This window comes from Schistocerca gregaria, chromosome 7, assembly GCF_023897955.1.
Source record: "Schistocerca gregaria isolate iqSchGreg1 chromosome 7, iqSchGreg1.2, whole genome shotgun sequence".
Lineage (NCBI taxonomy): Eukaryota > Metazoa > Arthropoda > Insecta > Orthoptera > Acrididae > Schistocerca > Schistocerca gregaria.
In genome coordinates this window covers 486,914,960-486,937,512 of record NC_064926.1, presented here as the reverse complement: position 1 = coordinate 486,937,512, position 22,553 = coordinate 486,914,960, and positions in this window count along the sequence as shown.

Genomic DNA, 22,553 nt, shown 5'->3' with positions numbered 1-22,553 from the left:
TCTGGTTTGATGCAGCTCTCCATATTACTCTATCCTGTGCAAGCTTCTTCATCTCCGAGTAACTGTTGCAACTTGCATCCTTCTGAATCTGCTTAGTGTATTCATCTCTTGGTCTCCTTCCACGCTTCCCTCCAGTATTAAATTGGTGATCCCTTGATGCCTCAGAATGTGCCCTTCCAACCGACCCCTTCTTTTAGCAGGTTGGACCACAAATACCTCTTCTCTCCAATTCTGTTCAGTACCTCCTCATTAGTTACGTGATCTAGCCATCTAATCTTCAGCATTCTTCTGTAGCATCACATTTCGAAAGCTTCTATTCTCTTCTTGTCCAAACTATTTATTGTTGATGCTTCATTTCCATACATGGCTACACCCATACAAATACTTTCAGAAAAGACTTCCTGACACTTAAATCTATATAAATTTCCCTTCTTCAGTACGCTTTACTTGTCATAGCCAGTCTACATTTTATATCCTCTCCACTTTGACCATCATCAGTTATTTTGCTCCCCAAATAACAAAACTCATCTACTATTTAAGTGTCTCGTTTCCTAATCTAATTCCCTCAGCATCGCCTGATTTAATTCGACTAACTTCAATCATCCTCGTTTTGCTTTTGTTGACATTCAGTTTATATCCTCCTTTCAAGACACTGTCCATTCTATTCAACTGCTTTTCCAGGTGCTTTGCTGTCTCTGGCAGAATTACCATGTCATCGGCAAACCTCAAAGTTTTTATTTCTTCTCCATGGATTTTAATTCCTACTCCAAATTTTTCTTTTGTTTCCCTTACTGATTGCTCAATATACAGATTGAATAACATCATGTATAGGCTACAACCCTTGTCGCTCCCTTCCCAACCACTGCATCCCTTTCATGCCCCCGACTCTTATATCTGCCATCTGGTTCTTGTACAAATTGTAAATAGCCTTTCCTTCCCCATAGTTTACCCCTACCACTTTCAGAATTTGAAAGAGAGTATTCCAGTTAACACTGTCAAAAGCTTTCACTAAGTCGACAAACGCTAGAAAGGTAGGTTTGCCTTTCCTTAATCTACTATGATAAGTCGTAGGGTCAGTATTGCCTCGCGTGTTCCAACATTGCTACGGAATCCAAACTGATCTTCCCCGAGGTCAGCTTCTACCAGTCTTTCCATTCGTCTGTAAACTATTCGTGTTAATACTTCGCAACCGTGACTTATTAAACTAATAGTTCGGTAATTTTCACACCTGTCGGGAGCTGCTTTCTTTGCTTTTGAAGTCTGCGGGTATTTCGCCTGTCTCATACATATTGCTCACCAGATGGTAACGTTTGTTCATGCCTGGCTCTCCCAAGGCCATCAGTAGTTCTAATGGAATGTTGTCTACCCCCAGGGCTTTCTTTTGACTTAGGTCATCAGTGCTCTGTCAAATTCTTCAAGCAGTATCTTATCTCCCATTTCATCTTCATCTACGTTCTCTTCCATTTCCATACTATTGGCCTCAATTACATTGCACTTGTACAGACCCTCTATATACTCCTTCCACCTTTCTGCTTTCCCTTCTTTGCTTAGGACTGGTTGATATTCATACAGGAGCACTTGATATTCATACAGGAGGTTCTCTTTTCTCCAAGGGAGTCTTTAATTTTCCTGTAGGCAGTATCTATCTTGCCCCTAGTGATATAGGCGTCTACATCCTTACATTTCTCCTCCAGCCATCCCTGCTTAGCCATTTTGCACTTCCTATCGATCTAATTTTTGAGACGTTTGATTTCCTTTTTGCCTGCTTCATTTACTGCATTTTTATATTTTCTCCTTTCATCTATTAAATTCAATATCTCTTCTGTTACCGAATGATTTCTACTAGCCTTCGTCCTTTTACCTACTTGAACCTTCGCTGCCTTCAGTATTTTATCTCTCAAAGCTACCCATTCTTCTTCTACTGTATTTCTATCCCCTGTTCTTGTCAGTTGTTCCCTAATGCTCTCTCTGAAACTCTCTACAACCTCTGGTTCTTTCAATTTATCCAGGTCCAATATTCTGAAATTACTACCTTTTGGGCAGGTTCTTCAGTTTTAATCTACAGTTCATAACCAGTAAATTGTGGTTAGATTCCACCTCTACCCCTGCAAATGCCTTACAATTTAAAACCTGGTTCCCAAATCTCTGTCTTAATGTATCTGAAACCTTCCAGTGTCTCCAGGTCTCTTCCACGTATGCAGCCTTCTTTCATAATTCTTAAACCAAGTGTTAGCTGTGATTAGGTTATGCTCTGTGCAAAATTCTACCAAGTGACTTCCTTTTTCATTACTTAACCCCAGTCCATATTCACCTACTACTTCTCTTCCTTTTCCTTCTATCGAATTCCAGTCCCCCATGACTATTAAATATTTGTCTCTCTTAACTAGCTGAATAATTTCTTTTATCGCCTCATATATTTCTTCAATCTCTTCGTCATCTGTGGAGCTAGTTGGCATATAAACTTGTATCAGTGCGGTAGGCATGGGCTTCGTGTCTATCTTGGCTACAATAATGTGTTCACTACACTGTCCGTAGTAGCTTACCCACGCTCCCATTTTTTTATTCATTAGTAAACCAGCTCCTGCATTACCCCTATTTGATTTAGCATTTGTAACCCTGTATTCACCTGACCAGAAGTCTTGGATCTCCTGCCACTGAATTTCACTAATTCCCACTATATCTGATTTTGACCTACCCATTTCCCTTTTTAAATTTTCTAACCTGCCTGCCAGATTAAGGGATCTGACATTCGACGCTCCGAACCGTAGAACGCCAGTTTTCTTTCTCCTGATAACGACGTCCTTATGAGTAGTCCGCACCCGGAGATCCAGATGGGAGACTATTTTAACTCCGGAATATTTTACCCAAGAGGTCGCCAACATCATTAAACGTTACAGTAAAGCTACATGCCCTCCAGAAGAATTATGTCTGTAGTTTCCACTTGCTTTCAGCCGTTCGCAAAACGAACACAGCAAGGCCTTTTTGGTTAATGTTACAAGGCCAGATCAGTCAGTCATCCAGACTGTTGCCCTGCAACTACTGAAAAAGCTACTGCCCCTCTGCAGGAACCACATGTTTGTCTGGCCTCTCAACGGATACCCTTCCTTTGTGGTTGCACCTATGGTATGGCTAACTGTATCGCTGAGGCACGCAAGCCAGCCCACCAACGACAAGGTCCATGGTTCGTAGCGTGATGGTATAAATTTAAGAAATGCTTTTATTTGTAATATTAGCTTCTGTTTTACGAGGGTCGTTCACAAAGGAAGTTCCGTTTCTATTTCTATTCGCGGCAGTGCTACGATCGCAGTTCCGTGCATGCGTGGCAGTTACTCTGACTCAAGGAGAAGACATGTACGCCATTTTCAGATCGCTGCTGTCGACGTGTGCCTTGTAGTGCTTATAATGAATGTCAGCCGTAATTGAAAATGCCGCCGCGTGTGAAATTAGATCTGTGATTCGTTTTCTAAATGCAAAGGAAGTTAAACCAAAGGAAATTCATCAGCATAACTGCGAGGCTTACGGACAAAATGCTCTGAGTGACTCAATGGTTAGAAGATGGGTCAGACTGTTCAATGAAGGACGTGATCAAGTGTACGACGAAGAAAGAAGTGGACGCCCGTCTGTGGTTACTGATGAACTCCTTCACACAATTGAAAGCCGGCCGCGGTGGTCTCGCGGTTCTAGGCGCGCAGTCCGGAACCGTGCGACTGCTACGGTCGCAGGTTCGAATCCTGCCTCGGGCATGGATGTGTGTGATGTCTTTAGGTTAGTTAGGTTTAATTAGTTCTAAGTTCTAGACGACTGATGACCACAGATGTTAAGTCGCATAGTGCTCAGAGCCATTTGAACCATTTGAACACAATTGAAGAGAAGTTTAAGCACAACCGCAACTTTACACTTAATGCCCTTGCTATGGAAATTCTGCAAATCTGACGCTCACTAATTCATGAAATTGTTACTGAAAAACTGCCTTTTTTCCCACGATAATGCCCGAATATGACCAAACAAATATTGCGTGAATTTCACTGGACGCGTTTGATCATCCTCCGTACAGCCCGGACCTCGCTCCTGGCGACTTTCATATCTTCTTACACCTAAAATCTGTCCTTGGTGGTCAACACTTCAACGATGATGACGAGCTGAAAGAACACGTTACCACGTGGCTGAATACACAGGCGGCAACCTTCTATGAAGAAGGCGTACAAAAACTTGTACCACGCTATGACAAGTGCCTACAAAATTTCGGAAGCTATGTAGTAAAGTTGTTTAACAGCTGTAGATTTTTGTTCAAGAAATATTTTTTCTGTGTCTATACACGGTTGTTTTATATAACCAAACGGAACTTACTTTGTGGACATAGCTCGAATTTCAGGTTGTTGCCACTCATCTAGGCTTACCTAAATGCTTCCGTTGTGTGTCATTTATTAAATGTTCGACTAGTGCAATATGGCTACATTTGGTAATACTCGTGTAACATCTTAGCTTGTGATGGTTGCAACTCATAGTTTCACAATTCATATTTTATTTTTATTTTGTGATCTATACCTGATTTATGTTTACATTGTACTACACCAGTTAATGGTTTCAAATATGTCTTCTGTTTGGATTACTGACTAACGAGTATCTCTGATACGCCATTCACGATGTTACCTTATGATGCACATTTCACGCTATGTAAATTTTATCTAATGTCAATACGAGTTTATTCTCTAGATAAGTAGCATAAATGTGTCTTTGTGAAGTTGTTCACTATGATATAACATGTTGTTTGTCGCTGTGTACGGTTTCTTTGTATAGTTACTCTTTAACTTCATTTCTGTGGTCAATGCTAGCACCGCCTACCGGTCATCGTTTACTTCTACGACTAATCACCCCAGTGAGTTTGGCACTTGTTCTCTTCGAACAGAAAACGGCACATTCAAATATGCCTATATGAGATGAGACCTGCAATATATTGAGTCTACGTGCTCAGTTTCCTGAGCCTTTAACTAAAGCTTGAGTTAAATGTAAGTATGAAATTAATTGAAAATTCTGTATATGGATCACTAATATGCATACTTCTGTTACTATGTATACATTCGTTATCGTTAATTCCGCTGTACAGTGTATCCCACAGATTCTGCCTGATGGTGAAATTTTGAAACGCGTAACACTTAATAAAGAATTGTGCGATCAGGACCTTTCCATATTTCAAAGTTGTGTCAAATCTGAATCATCGCCTGCCTCTGCCACGGATGTATTTCTCCTCTAATACCTGTATCAGTCATTTTTTCAATGATGCGACGGCTACACTGGGGCTGTGCTCATGGACTTTCCTCTGTAAATGAATGTTTCCGCACTGTCGCCTCGTAAACAAGGTACATGCAACGGAATATCCGAACAGGTAAGTAATACTTTCTAGAAAACCAAAACTCAGAATGGGGAAGCATCGTCAGAAGCTGGTGAACCTCAGGCTGGAATAATGGAACCAATAAACATAAATGACATGGAATACAACGGCTGTAGCTCTGTAAGACTCCTCACAGACGGCACTGGTAGGTCATTCCATGTTTACGTAAGCGAAATTAAAAACAGATAGAACTGAATATGATACTACAGACACCGAAGGTCTGATGAAGCGAGTTGTGTTGATTTGCTACTGAACAAAGGAGCAGAAAGTGTTACACACATAACAAAAGCTTCTTTTTTCGTGGAAAGACTCTGGTGCGTATACAGGGATGTAAAATAGTTAAAAGTATGTTACGAAATGCAGAGAAAGACCTACACATAATCAGCGACTAGTGCAATGATTAGCAGTTAACCATCAACTTTATTACCTAATGTAATATAATGCGCCGAAAGACATGCAAAGATTTTATGTCGTTTAACTACGTGCTGGTAAGCTACTACAAACAGCATAGTGAACGCATTATTGTGGCCAAGATAGAGAGACAGCCCATGCCTACTACAGTAGTACAAGTTTATATGCCAACTAGCTCTGCATATGATGAAGAAATTGATGAAATGTATGATGAGATAAAAGAAATTATTCAGGTAGTGAAGGGAGACGAAAATTTAATAGTCATGGGTGACTGGAATTCGTCAGTAGGAAAAGCGAGAGAAGGAAACATAGTAGGTGATTATGGATTGGGGCTAAGAAATGAAAGAGGAAGCCATCTGGTAGAATTTTGCACAGAGCATAACTTAATCATAGTTAACACTTGGTTCAAGAATCATAAAAGAAGGCTGTATACATGGAAGAATCCTGGAGATACTAAAAGGTATCAGACAGATTATATAATGGTAAGACAGAGATTTAGGAATCAGGTTTTAAATTGTAGGACATTTCCAGGGGCAGATGTGGACTCTGACCACAATCTATTGGTTATGACCTGTAGGTTAAAACTGAAGAAACTGCAAAATTGTGGGAATTTAAGGACATGGGATCTGGACAAACTGATTAAACCAGAGGTTGTACAGAGTTTCAGGGAGAGCATAAGGGAACAATGGACAGGAATGGGGGAAAGAAAATCAGTAGAAGAAGAATGGGTAGCTCTGAGGGATGAAGTAGTGAAGGCAGCAGAGGATCAAGTAGGTAAAAAGACGAGGGCTGCTAGAAATCCTTGGGTAACAGAAGAAATATTGAATTTAATTAATGAAAGGAGAAAATATAAAAATGCAGTAAATGAAGCAGGAAAAAAGGAATACAAACGTCTCAAAAATGAGATCGACAGGAAGTGCAAAATGGCTAAGCAGAGATGGCTAGAGGACAAATGTAAGGATGTAGAAGCTTATCTCACTAGGGGTAAGATAGATACTGCCTACAGGAAAATTAAAGAGACCTTTGGAGAGAAGAGAACCACGTGTATGAATATCAAGAGCTCAGATGGCAACCCAGTTCTAAGCAAAGAAGGGAAAGCAGAAAGGTGGAAGGAGTATATAGAAGGTTTATACAAGGGCGATGTTCTTGAGGACAATATTATGAAAATGTAAGAGGATGTAGATGAAGACGAAATGGGAGATACGATACTGCGTGAAGAGTTTGACAGAGCACTGAAAGACCTGAGTCGAAACAAGGTGCCCGGAGTAGACAACATTCCATTAGAACTACTGGTGGCCTTGGGAGAGCCAGTCATGACAAAACTCTACCAGCTGATAAGCAAGATGTATGAGACAGGCGAAATACCCTCAGACTTCAAGAAGAATATAATAATTCCAATCCCAAAGAAAGCAGGTGCTGACAGATGTGAAAATTACCGAACTATCAGTTTAATAAGTCACAGCTGCAAATACTAACGCGAATTCTTTACAGACGAATGGAAAAACTGGTAGATGCGGACCTCGGGGAGGATCAGTTTGGATTCTGTAGAAATGTTGGAACACGTGAGGCAATACTGACCTTACGACTTATCTTAGAAGAAAGATTAACATTTTTGACAATGTTGACTGGAATACTCTCTTTCAAATTCTGAAGGTGGCAGGGGTAAAATACAGGGAGCGAAAGGCTATTTACAATTTGTACAGAAACTAGATGACAGTTATAAGAGCCGAGGGGTATGAAAGGGAAGCAGTGATTGGGAAGGGAGTGAGACAGGGTCGTAGCCTCTCCCCGATGTTATTCAATCTGTATATTGAGCAAGCAGTAAAAGAAACAAAAGATAAATTTGGAGTAGGTATTAAAATTCATGGAGAAGAAGTAAAAACTTTGAGGTTCGCCGATGACATTGTAATTCTGTCAGAGACGGCAAAGGACTTGGAAGAGCAGTTGAACGGAATAGACAGTGTCTTGAAAGGAGGATATAAGATGACCATCAACAAAAGCAAAACGAGGATAATGGAATGTAGTCAAATTAAATCGGGTGATGCTGAGGGAATTAGATTAGGAAATGAGACACTTAAAGTAGTAAAGGCGTTTTGCTATTTAGGAAGTAAAATAACTGATGATGGTCGAAGTAGAGAGGATATAAAATGTAGACTGGCAATGGCCAGGAAAGCGTTTCTGAAGAAGAGAAATTTGTTAACATCGAATATAGATTTATGTATCAGGAAGTTGTTTCTGAAAGTATTTGTTTGGAGTGTAGCCATGTATGGAAGTGAAACATGGACGATAAATAGTTTGGACAAGAAGAGAATAGAAGCTTTCGAAATGTGGTGCTACAGAAGAATGCTGAAGATAAGGTGGATAGATCACGTAACTAATGAGGAGGTATTGAATAGGATTGGGGAGAAGAGAAGTTTGTGGCACAACTTGACTAGAAGAAGGGATCGGATAGTAGGACATGTTCTGAGGCATCAAGGGATCACAAATTTAGCATTGGAGGGTAGCGTGGAGGGTAAAAATCGTAGAGGGAGACCAAAAGATGAATACACTAAGCAGATTCAGAAGGATGTAGGTTGCAGTAGGTACTGGGAGATGAAGAAGCTTGCACAGGATAGAGTAGCATGGAGAGCTGCATCAAACCAGTCTCAGGACTGAAGACAACAACAACAACTACTACTACTACTACTACTACGTGCTGGGTTATCAGTCACGGTAAACAGTGGAAACAGAGAAATATCTATGAGGAGCTGCTTGGAGCCGTTTCAGGTGAACTATTGTATAAATCTAGCTGTGGAAGAATCCTATGGAATCAGTATCCTCATCAAGCTTTGATTACCTCATCAGCCATATTGCTCTCATTCACCTCTCTAAACACCATGTAGAACAACTCTGATTTCAAGCTCAATCCTACCATTGCCAAAAATGAGTTACTTATAATTACCACTTAATCCAAGAGTGCAATAACGCACATGTCTTCACTGCAAGTCCAGTCATCTCTGAAAACCAAGCCTCAAGTAAGAATACCCATTACCCATCCATACCTACGCCCATCATTGTGGAAAAAAAGTCCCTTCCATAAAACGTGAAATGACTGTCCCCATCCGCCACTCAGATACACCACACTATTAAAAGAATCGCCCCCTGTTCCAGCAGCACCACTGAGGATCGCTATGTGACTACTGTCTTTCTTGGTGGCCACCGCTTTGAGAGACCCAGTATCCTTCAACAGATCACACTGAAAGCAATGGACACTGGACTCGCATTCGGGAGGACGACAGGTGAAAACCATGTACGGCTCTCTAGATTCAGATTTTCCATTATTTCTCTAAATCGCTCCAGGCCAGTGCCGTGACAGCTCCTCTAAAGTAACATGGCCGATTTCCTTCCATGTCCTTGACACAATCCGAGCTTGTACTCTGGGACGTCATACGCAATGTCGATGGGACGTCATACCCAATCTCCTTTCCTTTCTTCTAGATACTACAAAAACTACGACCATTTCACTTTCTCATACCTAGATAAGCCTTGTTTCATTCTATTCCCATCATTGTATTTACAGCAATTCCAAATATACTGCACACTGTTGCCACCAGAAGTACTAGTTCCTTTTCCTTTATCCTGATTCTCGAAATGTATTCTGAGCTATTCCATTCTCCAACCCCTAACATCAGCTTTTCATCTATGTTCCACTTCCTCTTTCTTCCTCGTGATCTAATGATCCAACAACACCAATCATCTCACAGGATCTAGCAGGTTACCATGCTTTCGAACATAATGGTCCAGCCAACCTAAACTAACGTCAACATGATAATCCAGCATAACATGAAAGTCACAACGTTCAACATGAAAATCATCATCGCTACATCGAAATTACATTTTTGAGTAGTATCATCTGCGACCACTACGGTCGGGCATGGATGTGTGTGATGTCCTCAGGTTAGTTAGGTTTAAGTAGTTCTAAGTTCTGGGGGACTGATGACCTCAGAAGTTAAGTCCCACAGTGCTCAGAGCCATTTGAACCATATCTGCATGTTTTCATTGTATTATTGTTTATTTTTAACCACGTCTTATAAAAAGTTGTACAGCTGAGGAGCAATTGCACTCTGCTACCTGCTCACCACACATCTGTTGAATTAACTGACAATAAAGGGGAAAAAGGAGGGAAAGATAAGGAAAAAGGAATTTTGGGAAAATGAACTTCAGGCACCAACTTTCCCTAAAAAATGCTTCAGTATTTTTCGTCTCTATTGGATACTTACCAAGTTAGCTGAACGGAACAGATGAAGAGAGCTGTGCGATTCATCGTGAGAACGTTTAGTCAACTTGAAAGTGTCACAGAAATAGAGCTGTTAATGTCATCGGCGAATGAATCTGCAGTAGACAATTCTTTGGTCACGAAAATCATGGTTTCTATACAGGAAACGTTTCATCGGGCAACGGCAAGTAATTGCGGAGAGCAACAGAGGGAAGACATGTACGACCTGTTTGTATTCTTCCAGAAAGGCCCATTTGTATCTACACTGGAACATTTTTGGTTTCCATTTCAGTCTGTCTGGCTGTAGGATGTAAACACAATGGTACTGTAAAACTTTTAAAACTGGTGTTGTCGTGAACTATTAAGTACACTTGGGGTAGCATTTTATGAAGTGATGATCTTATGAAGGTTTCCAGGTGGCAAAGTTTACTTATGTCAATCATATTTTCAAGCCATTAAAGTAACTTGGCTTTGAGTCGTATAAGCTTTGTTCTCTTTCTTGGAGGTGTGTTCTGACTGTGCAACTAAATGAAAAGCAGTTTGTTCTTTGCATGCATGTTTTGCTTCTTTTATTTGTGAAGCATCTACAGTGACATGTGATCCCATATTTCCTTTAATATACAAAAGAAACGTATTATTAGTAGTTACAATGTGTTATTGTGTTACATTTTATCATATTTTTCTCTTGTTTTCCAGCTTAGAAACAACTTTAGTAGTACAAATATCCTAATGTTAAATTACCATTTGGTGTTACGATTTCCAGTGTTGTTGGTCCATATTAGTCCACATGCGTGGTCCTGGAGATGTGGTCATTCGGTCCTCATACTCCAGCTGGCCGATTTCCGGCGGTTTTTCTCCCACATTTATTATAACACATCACTTGTACATTTCATTTTGTGATCTACATGTGTGTGTTTACAGTGTGTAATGTTACCAACTGTCGCTGTGTGTTTATGTTTCGTTGAGTGTTTGTGTTGTGTGGTTTCATACTTTTCATTTGTTTTGTATGTGTGTGTATTTTGTTATGTGCCGTTCCTTGTGAGTGTGTTTTCTGTAAATATCTGGATATTTGTGTGTGTGTGTGTGTGTGTGTGTGTGTGTGTGTGTGTGTAAGAGAGAGAGAGAGAGAGAGAGAGAGAGAGAGAGAGAGAGAGAACAAGAAAGAAAAGGGGGGGGGGGGCACAGATTTCTGTTTGTTACGTGGATAACACAATCAGGTTTTTGTTAACCTGTTTCAGCTGCTTGTGAATAGTATTCTCAGAGGAAAGATATAGAGTCACTCTCAGCATTTACCTGGAAGGGCGGTTGGAAATCTCCTACAAACCACTCATGCTGTCCTATGCACTAGACCACATCGATCCCACTCAGTCTCACCTTTCTTGTTGAGCATTGAGGCTGTTTCACCTGCTACGGTTTGCCTGCACAGGTATCTTTGCATGCAGCAAATAGACAGGCTAGTGCTGCTCCGCCATCTGTTGGTCCAGGAAAGGAATTTCTACACCAAGCGGCTACACTCTCGCTTAAGGGCTCTTCACATGGTCAGATATTTGCACCGACTTTTCTGAAAGGCCAGTGTTTGCACAGACAAATCGTTGCTTGTGAGTGATTCGCCGAATCATAAGCTTTTTGAGTTTGTGTTCGTCTTGTGCAAAGTCTGGCGACGCTTGAGCTGACGCAGACTGGGTATGCAGACCAGGTGAAGTGCTTTAGTACTTCATATGTCGTAGGAAATGTTTCTGGAATGATTTTGCTCAACGACGCAAATGATACCACAGCATTGCCGCCCGGGTGGCCGAGCCTTTCTAGGCGCTACAGTCTGGAACTGCATGACCGCTACAGTCGCACGTTCGAATCCTGCCTCGTTAGTTAGGTTTAAGTAGTTCTAAGTTCTGGGGGACTGATGACATCAGAAGTTAAGTCCCATAGTGCTCAGAGCCATTTGAACCATTTGGATACCACAGCATTAAATATCAGATCGGCATAGCTTCTGGCAGTTAGTACTTCAATGTTTCTGTTAGCCTTTCATAAGCATCATTTATACATATACATGTACTGTGTAACGTACTGCAACAACTCAAAGGAAGTCTCTCCATCCTATGTACATAACCTGGTATTTTTTTGCAATTTTTAACCCTTTCAAAAGATTAACATGGTAAGGTGTTATATGATTTGGAGGCTACTCTTTTGTTTTGTCCATGTTTGCCATGCCGATCTTTTTCTTTTTATACATTTAGAAAAAACAGCACTAGACATAATAATTGTTGTGTAAGCAAATTGTCATGGCCAAAAATGCTCTGCACTCTCGGACTATTGACTGGGGACTGTGAACCCGATGCCTTACATAATTATTTACAAATAGACATGGAGATGTTCAACTGTACCTCACGAAATACAAATAAATAATTATACGGCGAAAGCAGTTTCATCACGTAAGTGGCTGACAGTGACATTAGAATTTCAAAGATTTATAGCTTTCAACTTCAGTGCCCAAGGAAGCACTGAGCAAAATAATACCTAACACAAGCGAAGCCATATACTTACTGTTCTGTAGAAACATTTCATGAAATAGATTATCTCAGTTAAGTAATTTGTCAATTGTTACAGACTTTTTTTACATTTTTAGATGTCTTTAGAAGTGCATGTATGTTACTATTCCACCATCCCAGAACTCAGAACTCCTCTCTAATTGCAGGTGGCCTATCTAATGGCTTCCAGGGGCAACTAAAACCTGATTTTTAGTATTTTATGTAATAAGTGATCGAATTTCAAAATTTAAAATCTTGCCATAATATACTCATTAAGAGACATAATCTTACTTTAGAAATTTATCACAATATGACAGCTGAAAAAACTATGTTTGGCTTGAAGCAGTGTAACTTATGATGCGCAAATACCTGGTCTTCATTCATCCAGTGTTTGAGAATGAGAACACATAGCGACTTCCAACAAACTTCACTCATAATTTCAAACCTTTTCCTCGCCGACACTCCCCACAAAATGATGAAAGGAAAAAAGTTTATCGCTCGTTACATTTTCGCTGTTCATGCAGTGAAACTTGAGCATCAGACATGTGGCTATTTCTTGTTGTAGGACAGTAATAACACTCTTTAGATGTCGAATATACATTTATTTAGCACAGAAGTAAGCAAATACCAAGATAAATCAAAGATGATCAAGAGTTAAGAATCAAGAATTTTATTCAACATAGATCATTTTACAATGATATTGGCTTTGTCATACAGGATGTACTAGTAGATACAGAATAATAAAATAAACAAGTGACAGTACATTATAGAATACATTTTGAGCATGGCAGTGTACCAATTTACACCAGGGTAGATTCTAAAAATTAATGCAATAAGCTAAACTATAATCTAATATAATATAGTATTGTACTGTTTATTGTATACAGTATGTAATTACACACAATTAACCACAGCACACAATAATATGTTTAACTACAGACAACGTTTAAATGCTAATGTCCTCCTAATGCATTTATTAATGCCATAGAATGGATGATCTGACAGCCAGCTTTATCACTTAATTTTTTAAAAAATGATATCCATAGACTGAATATGAATTGTCAGTTTACTGAACATTTTGGGTGGGTTTACTTTGTGGAAATTTCCTGTTATTGCTAATCTGTGGTGCAGTATGTCTAAATTACCCATAGCCCCGGTGTTGTGTTCATGTATTTCCCCTCTGGCAATAAATTCTGGAATATTATTTTTAATATAGAGTACAGGCACATAGATGTATAAATTTATAATTGTGAGTATTCTGAGTCTGGAAAAAAAGAGGACGACAGTGCTCCCTATGACCTGTTTTACATATTATGCATAAAACGTTTTTTTGTAATTTCAAGATGTTCTTGATGTGAGTGGAGTGCCCGCATATAATCAGACCATATGAAATATGTGACTGGAATAGCCCAAAGTATGTCACCCTAAGATACTCCAAGCTCACTACCTCCCTTAGTTTCTTCTATGTTCCCATTAAAAGTTGTTGGGTTTTATCAGGATTGCACAGGAGCTTATTGGGTGCAAACCAGTCCAGGGCTTTATCAAGTGTTTCTTTTGTTAGTTTATTCAGATCTGAAATGATCTGATGTGTGGTTAGTAGTGTTGTATCGTCAGCATAACGCTTGACAGGGTAGGATATGTTTTTAGGTAAATCATTACTAGCCACAATGAAGACGAAGGGTCCAAGGATAGACCCTTGTGGTACACCTGTGCTGATTCCCATTACACAAGAATTTACATTTCTGACTGAAACGAATTGTTTTCAGTTACTTCAATAAGAATTTATCACAGCTTAAGTGCTCTCTCTCACCCCATAAAACTCTAGCTTTCCCAGTAGTACATCAGCAGGAATGCAATAGAAATCTTTGCTTAGGTCACATAATACCAATGACACCATGTTACTGTTTTAAAAAGCTGTTAAGGTTTGGTCAATGATTTCCAAGATGCCCCCTGTTGTGTTTTTCCCTTTGCAAAAACCAAACTGATTGCTACATAGGATATTGAGTTTTTCAAAGAAGCTCCTTCTTTGTGTGTGTATCTGTGCCTCAAATATGTTTGAGAATATTGGAACAATGGAGACTGGTCTGTAGCTTTGGGCTAGATGTTTGTCCCCTTTTTTTAAAAATTGGGACAACTTTTGATACCTTATGTGCATCTGTAAAAACTCCAAATTCTACATATTTATTAAAAATAAAAGCTCGCGGTTTATTGATTGAGTGTATTGTCTTTTTAATTATGTTATTTGATAACCAATAACAGTCCACACTTATAGAACCTGAAAATTTGGATACAGCTTTTATAACAGCAGGTGTGACATTCCTCAAAAATGGTTCTGAGCACTGGAACTTAACATCTGTGGTCCTCAGTCCCCTAGAACGTAGAACTACTTATACCTAACTAACCTAAGGACATCACACACATCCATGCCTGAGGCAGGATTCGAACCATTGAAATACCAGGTTAACAGGTAGTGGTGTTCCAACAAGGTCCATTGCAGATGAATTTGTTGCTGTAATGCTGTTACTTATTTCTTTAACTGAGTTTTAAAAGTTCTAATTTAATTTCTCAAGTTCAAGCAGAGCTGTTTCTGTGCATTTTGGTGTATTCTCTTGCGTTTTTGCCAGAAGTTTAGCTTTGTAGTATGTTTTTTGCATTTCAGATATGACCTACAAATGTTCAGGCTCTGTTCTGCTCCTTGGTTAGCAGCTTGCTTATGAATCTGGTAGAGCATATGCATGTTTCCTCTAATTTCTGCTAGCTCTTCTGTGAACCAATTCAGACTTTTCTTTTTCATTTCATTTGGATTTCTAATTTGTTTACTGGTGAGCAAGAATAACATAAATCAGCGTACTTTTTAAAGAAGTTATCAAAGGTAGTTTCAGCTTCCCTTTTTCCAGACTGACAATTGTATATAAAGTCCCAATCTGCACTTCCTAACCTATCAACAAACATACTTATGTATTCTTCCTTTTGTCCTCATTCCATTACTACTTTAGTTTTAGTTGTGTGCCTCTTACAGAGTGTAAGGAGTAGTGGCTCATGATCTGCAAGTCCATTTCCTGCAAGTCTTAGTGTAAAATCTTCCCTATGGAAATTCATGACAATATTGTCTATGCAGGCATTCTTATGTGTGGCATGGTTATTTGTACAGTAGCGGTCTAATGATCTTAGCATATTCAAAAATGTCCTAGCAACTGGCCTCTGTGTGTTTACCATTTCTATGTCGAAATCACCACATATAGCAATTCTTATTTTACTCTTCAATATTTTTTTAACTATTAATTCACGTTTTTCAATAAACAAACATCACCATCTGGCGACCTATATAGACTAACTACCACTATATTTTCATTCATTAGCTTTACACAACCAAACTGCCCATCTAGTTCTGAGCAGTACATAGACACATCAATTCTGGAAAACTTTATTCCTTCGTTAAAAAAAGTCCAGCCCCACCATTCTTTCTCTTCTTTCCACATATCATTTCCTCCACAACATACGCTTGGGGAACAAATATATTTACTTGTTCTTGGATTAACCAGTGCTCAGATACACATATAACATCTATATACTCAGAGTTACATAAATGTTTTAATTCTAAAATCTTTTTTCTAACACAACATATGTTAACTTGTAGAAAATTAAGTAGTTTGTCTCTGTCTGTATTCCTCTGAGAGCAATCTGACTCTATATTTGAAGTTTAGGTTCAGTTAATGTCTTTAATCTTGATGCACTGTGATCATCTGCGTTATGATAGTCACATACCTGTTCATCCACTTGATGACTCACCTTGTTAACTGCTTTCTTCTGTGAAACCACTGCTGATCCCATCAAAAATCCTGGTCCCTTGGTTGTGGTTTCTTTTTTTGGGTTGACTGCTATGATCCAACTGTTGGTATTCTCATTCCTTGAGCCTGAGTTGCTATTCTTCTTTTTGCAAGAAGGTCTCTGTTCTTATATGGTGTCTTCTTTCTTGCCACATCATTTGCTGCTTCTTCTAACTTTTACACTGATCTCTTGGCTATGTTTATTTCTTGAGTAATTGTCCTTTCCATGCATACAGATTTCACTTTTAAGGATTTTGCTATTATTTGTGCTGGAGATGTGTCAGTAACACTTCTTACCGATTCTTTATCTGAGACTGCATTATCCTCCATTTAAGTTCTATTGCTGTTTTGTACACTTCCCTGTTTGTTTCCACTGATTCATAAATCCTTGTGGCAATTAGTTCTTTACCAGTTGCATTTAGGTGCTGTTCATGTGCTTTACATAGCTCGTTGTTACTAGGTGTATTAACAGAACAAGTGTTATTGAAGCCTTTCACTATGTTCTTTTTTAGTTTTCTGTTTGCGGGTTGAAATTCTTCGTTTACACACGACGATTCACGCAGGTCATACCTGTGTGGTACACCAACTACATCCCTTTTGCGTTTTGTAATGCTGACAAGGCTTTATGTAGTGTACGAATTGCCAAGTTGGCTTCATTCTTTGCTATTTCATTAGCCCCTGCCCAAATAACTGCAAAATCTTCATTAGTCAGCTTATGCAGGTCATTGCATCTTTGTAATATTACTCTAGTGGGGGCACCTTGTATCATCTTTCCTTCAACATCATATTTATTTTAAGCTGTTTTAAATGTTTCTTGCACAGTCTCTGCCATAGCTATCAGAGGCAACGAGTGTTGTGGGTCTCCTAGTAACTGACTCACTCTCAGGTGCAAAGGTTTGCCTTTTCATTGCTGCACCCTTAGATTTCTTTCCTTTTTGAACTGCGTTCTGTGTTGTGGTATGCACCCTGTGTTGTGAATCGTGTTTTATGCTCGATGCTTCAAATTTGTCGTTTTTACACATTTCTTTCGTGGCTGATTCTTGCTTCTGTAGTTCGTCTGTTAGTACACATATAATTGTTTTCGAATACTTAAGTTCCTTTCTTACTATTCTGGGTCCATTCTTTAAATTTTCACACACACACGTTTTTAACGGGTCTGTTTAGATTTCGTCCATATCGTCACGTTCAGTACGAAAACAATCAGTACATTTCCAGCTTTTCACTTTATTCGTTGCATTTACATACGAGTAACGGAATTTCTTCTTACATTTTGCACAACTCACACCTTTTCTTACTGTTTTGTTACAAGAACAGGGTTTATTCCACGCATCCCTACTTATTTCGTAAAAAGTATTCAAATTTTCCGAACTGGTCGCGGCCATTGTGCACGAGTTAATTACAAAACACAATATGTCTCTGTTCTTTCAACACATCGCTGTATTTTTAGTTACTAGTAGAGAACAATTACGAATCCACATGTACACACCATAATATGTTTAGCTTAAGCTCGTTAAACTATCAACGTAACTTGTTTTATGCACAACATTATCAGTACACATCCATTCCAAAGACCTTAGAGTCCAAAGATATGGGACATGCATTTAAACACGCAGTCAAGAATTATTAAACTCATCTGAAATAGTTACTCGCACCCCGCCGAAGACGGATGCGGGTACTCATAAAGACGTGCGCGCCACGGCCTGATTTTCTCGTGGGCCTCGGTTCAGGTGATACGACGCCACAGACATTCTGATGCGAGAAAACTAGCTTTTTTTCAAAATGGCGCGCAGTAAAGCTTCAGCTTCAACTATGATATTTTAATTTATCTCTTTACTACTAATTGTTATACACTTCGCAAACAGTATCTACTGAATGTACCTGCAAAATAATGTCATTGTACGACACATAGTCCAGGAGATATGAAGTAATAAACATTGAGCTATCTGAAATACTTGCTTTTGCTTGGAATCGAGCGCAAATTATCCACACAATTTCGTCCAGTGTTCAAAGTTTGATGATGAGAGCAATTAGTGGCTTTCAATAAACCTTAAGCATAATGTCAAACCTTTTCCAAACTTTATCTCGATTATGTTTTTAACATTAAATATTGAATACATTAACTTATTTCGAAAGTAATCAGGCGTTTGAAGCCACTTCACGAGGTCTGTTAAAAAAATCCGAAACATTCGTAATTTCGCACCAGTAGTGTATTGAAGCGAAATGCACTTGTCATCCCGGCACGTGTGAGTGTTTAATTCTTAATTCCCGGAAGTTTCTTTGTTTATGTCCGTTAGTTATTGTTCAGTGCTATACTGAGTAGAACGTTGTGTCGTGCAGTTTGCGAATTTCGAGATGGTTGTGTCGTGCAGTTTGCGAATTTCGAGATGGCAGAGTTAGAGGAGCAACGCATCTGCATAAAATGTTGTGTGAAACTCAAGAAAACCTTTACAGAGACACACCAAATGATGCAGTAATCCTACAGTGAGGAGTGCTTAAGGCATAGGACTACTCGGTGTTACAAATGGTTCACAGGATTTAAAAATGGTTGGATGTAAGTTACGGATGGCTCTCATTCAGGACGCCCACCGATGTCTACTGACAACTCTCATGACACGAAAGTAATTGAAATTGTGCATGCCAGTCAAAGACTGTCTGTCCGAGAGATTGCAGAAGAACGTAACATTTCACTCGGATCATATGAAATCCTGACACAGCACCTTGGAATGCATCATTTTGCCACCAAGTTCGGCTCATGAGTCAAGACCAGAAAGACCTTCTCCTCGCAATCTGTGAAGAGCTTTTGGATCCTGCAAATAAGAACCAGATGTTCCGTAAGAACTGGTAAGAATTGGTGATGAGATGTGGGTCTACGGTTATGTTGCTGAAACTGAGTTTTAATCTTCACAGTAAGTAAGGAAAAGTTCGCCAAGATCAAAAAAAGCTCATTAGGTCACTTCAAATTTCAAATCCATGCTGATAGTTTTCTTTGACTTTGAAGGATTAGTTTACCATGAATTCGTGCCACAGGGACAAACTGTTAATCAAGGGTACTATCAGGACCTGTTACAACGCCTGCGAGAAAATATGAGAAGGAAACGGACTGAAATGTGGTGAGATAATTCGTGGCTCTTGCATCACAATAACACACGTGCACCTTCATCCCTGCTGGTCCGTGGCTATTGTACGAAATCACAGTGCTGCCTCATCGTCCTTAATCTCTAGACGTGGCCCGTGCTGACCTTTTCTTAGTTTCCAAATCGAAAACCCCATTGAAAGGCCAATGTTTTGGAACGATACACGAGATAAAAGAAAATTTATAGATGGTGCTTCGCGCAGTCCAGTTAGAGGCTTACCAAGGCTACTTCCGGAAGTGGAAACAGCATTGGGACCAATGCGTTGGTTGCACAATAAGTGAAAGGTGAACGTAGAAGAATTTTGCAGAAAAAGTTCCAAAACTTTTTAAACAAACCTCGTATATATGGGAGTTCTGTTCTTTAAAGAATTGGAGTTTTACTGCTATAGACTAACAATTTGTAGATGTGGCCATTGAGGTATCTTTTACTTTGTTTCTGAGTGTCAGGGATTTCCAATTTGCTATCTGAAGTCTACCAGAATACCTGTTATAGACATTCAGAATTCTGCCTTCTGGTCCCAATTGCTGTACTCCTTGTTCTTAGCTATCCACAAACATGTGTGAGTCCTACATATTTCATTAAATTCAGTGATGGGCTCTCTAGATCAGTGATGCATATCAGCACTTAAGAACTTAGTGTGTATGGCTTACACAGGTTTCTGGGGAACTGTTACAGGGGTTGATACAGTCTCATAATTACAAAAACGAGCAGTGATGTTGATATGTGGGGCCTCTACCAGAACATCTTGCATAGGGTATTTACTATTACAAATCAATATGTATACTCACTGATGATATCTGTAACCAGCAACAAGGCATTATTCCATTAAAACTGTTATGTTCACCACCTAATCACAAGATGGGAAAAATTTCCACCAAGGCTCTGCATCTCTTACAAAAGTCACAGCGGAGTAACTGAGTCAGGAATAAAACCATGTAAAAAGCTTTCCACCAGCATGAAAAAGGAAACTAGTAACATGCAGGTACTCAAAAGGAAACTAAAAACATCCCTCACAGAACAAGTTTACACTACTGGCCATTAAAATTGCTACACTAAGAAGAAATGCAGATGATAAACAGGTATTCATAGGACAAATATATTATACTAGAACTAACATAAGATTACATTTTCACACAGTTTGGGTGCATAGATCCTGAGAAGTCAGTACCCAGAACAACCACCACTGGCTGTAATAATGGCCTTGATACGCCTGGGCATTGAGTCAAACAGAGCTTGGATGACGTGTACAGTTACAGCTGCCCATGCAGCTTCAACACGATACCACAGTTCATCAAGAGTAGCGACTGGCATATTGTGACGAGCCAGTTACTTGGCCACCATTGACCAGACATTTTCAATTTGTGAGAGATCTGGAGCATGTGCTGGCCAGGGCAGCAGTCGAACATTTTCTGTGTCCAGGAAAGCCCTTACGGGAGCTGCAAAATGTGGTCGTGCATAATCGTGCTGAAATGTAGGGTTTCTCAGGGATTGAATGAAGGGTAGAGCCATGGGTCATAACACATCAGTGTGAACAAGAGGTGACCGAAAGGTGTAGCCAGTGGCACCCCATACCATGATGCCGGGTGATACGCCAGTATGGCGATGACGAATACACGCTTCCAATGTGCATTCAATGCAATGTCACCAAACACGAATGCGACCGTCATGATGCTGTAAACAGAACCTGGATTCATCCGAAAAAAAAAAAAAAAATTCTGTTTTGCCATTCGTGCACCCAGGTTCATCGTTGAGTACACCATCGCATGCTAATGCAAACATCGTCAAACTATTTGTGCAGATGGTTGTTGTCTTGAAAACGTCCCCATCTGTTGACTCAGGGACCGAGACGTGGCTGCACGATCTGTTACAGCCATCCGGTTAATATGCCTGTCATCTTAACTGCTAGTGGTACGAGGCCATTGGGATCCAGCACGGTGTTCCGTATTACCGTTTTGAACCCACCAATTCCATATTCTGCTAACGGGTGGATCTCGACCAACGCGAGCAGCAGTGTCACGATATGTTAAACCACAATCGTGATAGGCTACAATCCGATCTTTATCAAAGTTGTAAATGTGATGGTACGCATTTCCCCTCCTTAAATGAGGCACCACAACAACATTTCACCAGGCAACGACGGTCAACTGCTGTTTGTGTATGAGAAATCAGTTGGAAACTTTCCTCATGTCAGCATATTGTAAGTGTCGCCACTGGCGCCAACCTTGTCTGAACACTCTGAAAAGCTAATCATTTGCATATCACACCATCTTCTTCCTATTGGGTAAATTTCGTGTTTGTAGCATGTCATCTTCGTGGTGTAACAATTTTAATGGCCAGTAGTGTATTATAACATCAACGAATTCCTGGAGTAATAAGGCATCCTTTTGAGTAAAAACAGAGGAAATAAAATCTTTACATATGCCATGAAGACAAAATTGTGTACTTCAAACATAAATTATAGTGATAAAATGTAAATTTATTGATATCATAGGTTAAAATGTGTACTACCATTTATTCTAGTCTAATGAGTATTCACTCGAACTTACTTAAGTGATGGAGATAAAACTTTTGTATTTCAATTCAAATCTTTATTACAAAATTATTTAATTGTAGTACTGGGATAAAAATGTGTACTTCCATACATTCTCGTATTTTAAGTATTCACTTGAACTTAAACCAGTAAAATGCAGGTTTTAATATTGTCCACAATCAATTGTTTATAGAAAATAAGTGTTTGTGTGATATATAAACTGCTCACATAATTTTGTGTTATTTCACTTGACTTGTCCTATATATTACTAGTACACCCTTTGTACAATGTGTAACTAACAGGACCAAATAAAAAATCAAATCAAGAGAGTTACAGTGATTTTGAGACTACGATATCTTCAGAATTGATTAGCACCCTCAAATGTGAGCAGTTATGCTCCAAATTTCAGTGTTGCACACATCTCGTATATGGTCAGATTTCAGGTCTGCATGCCACGGTTTGTCAGAGAGCACACTGCCATG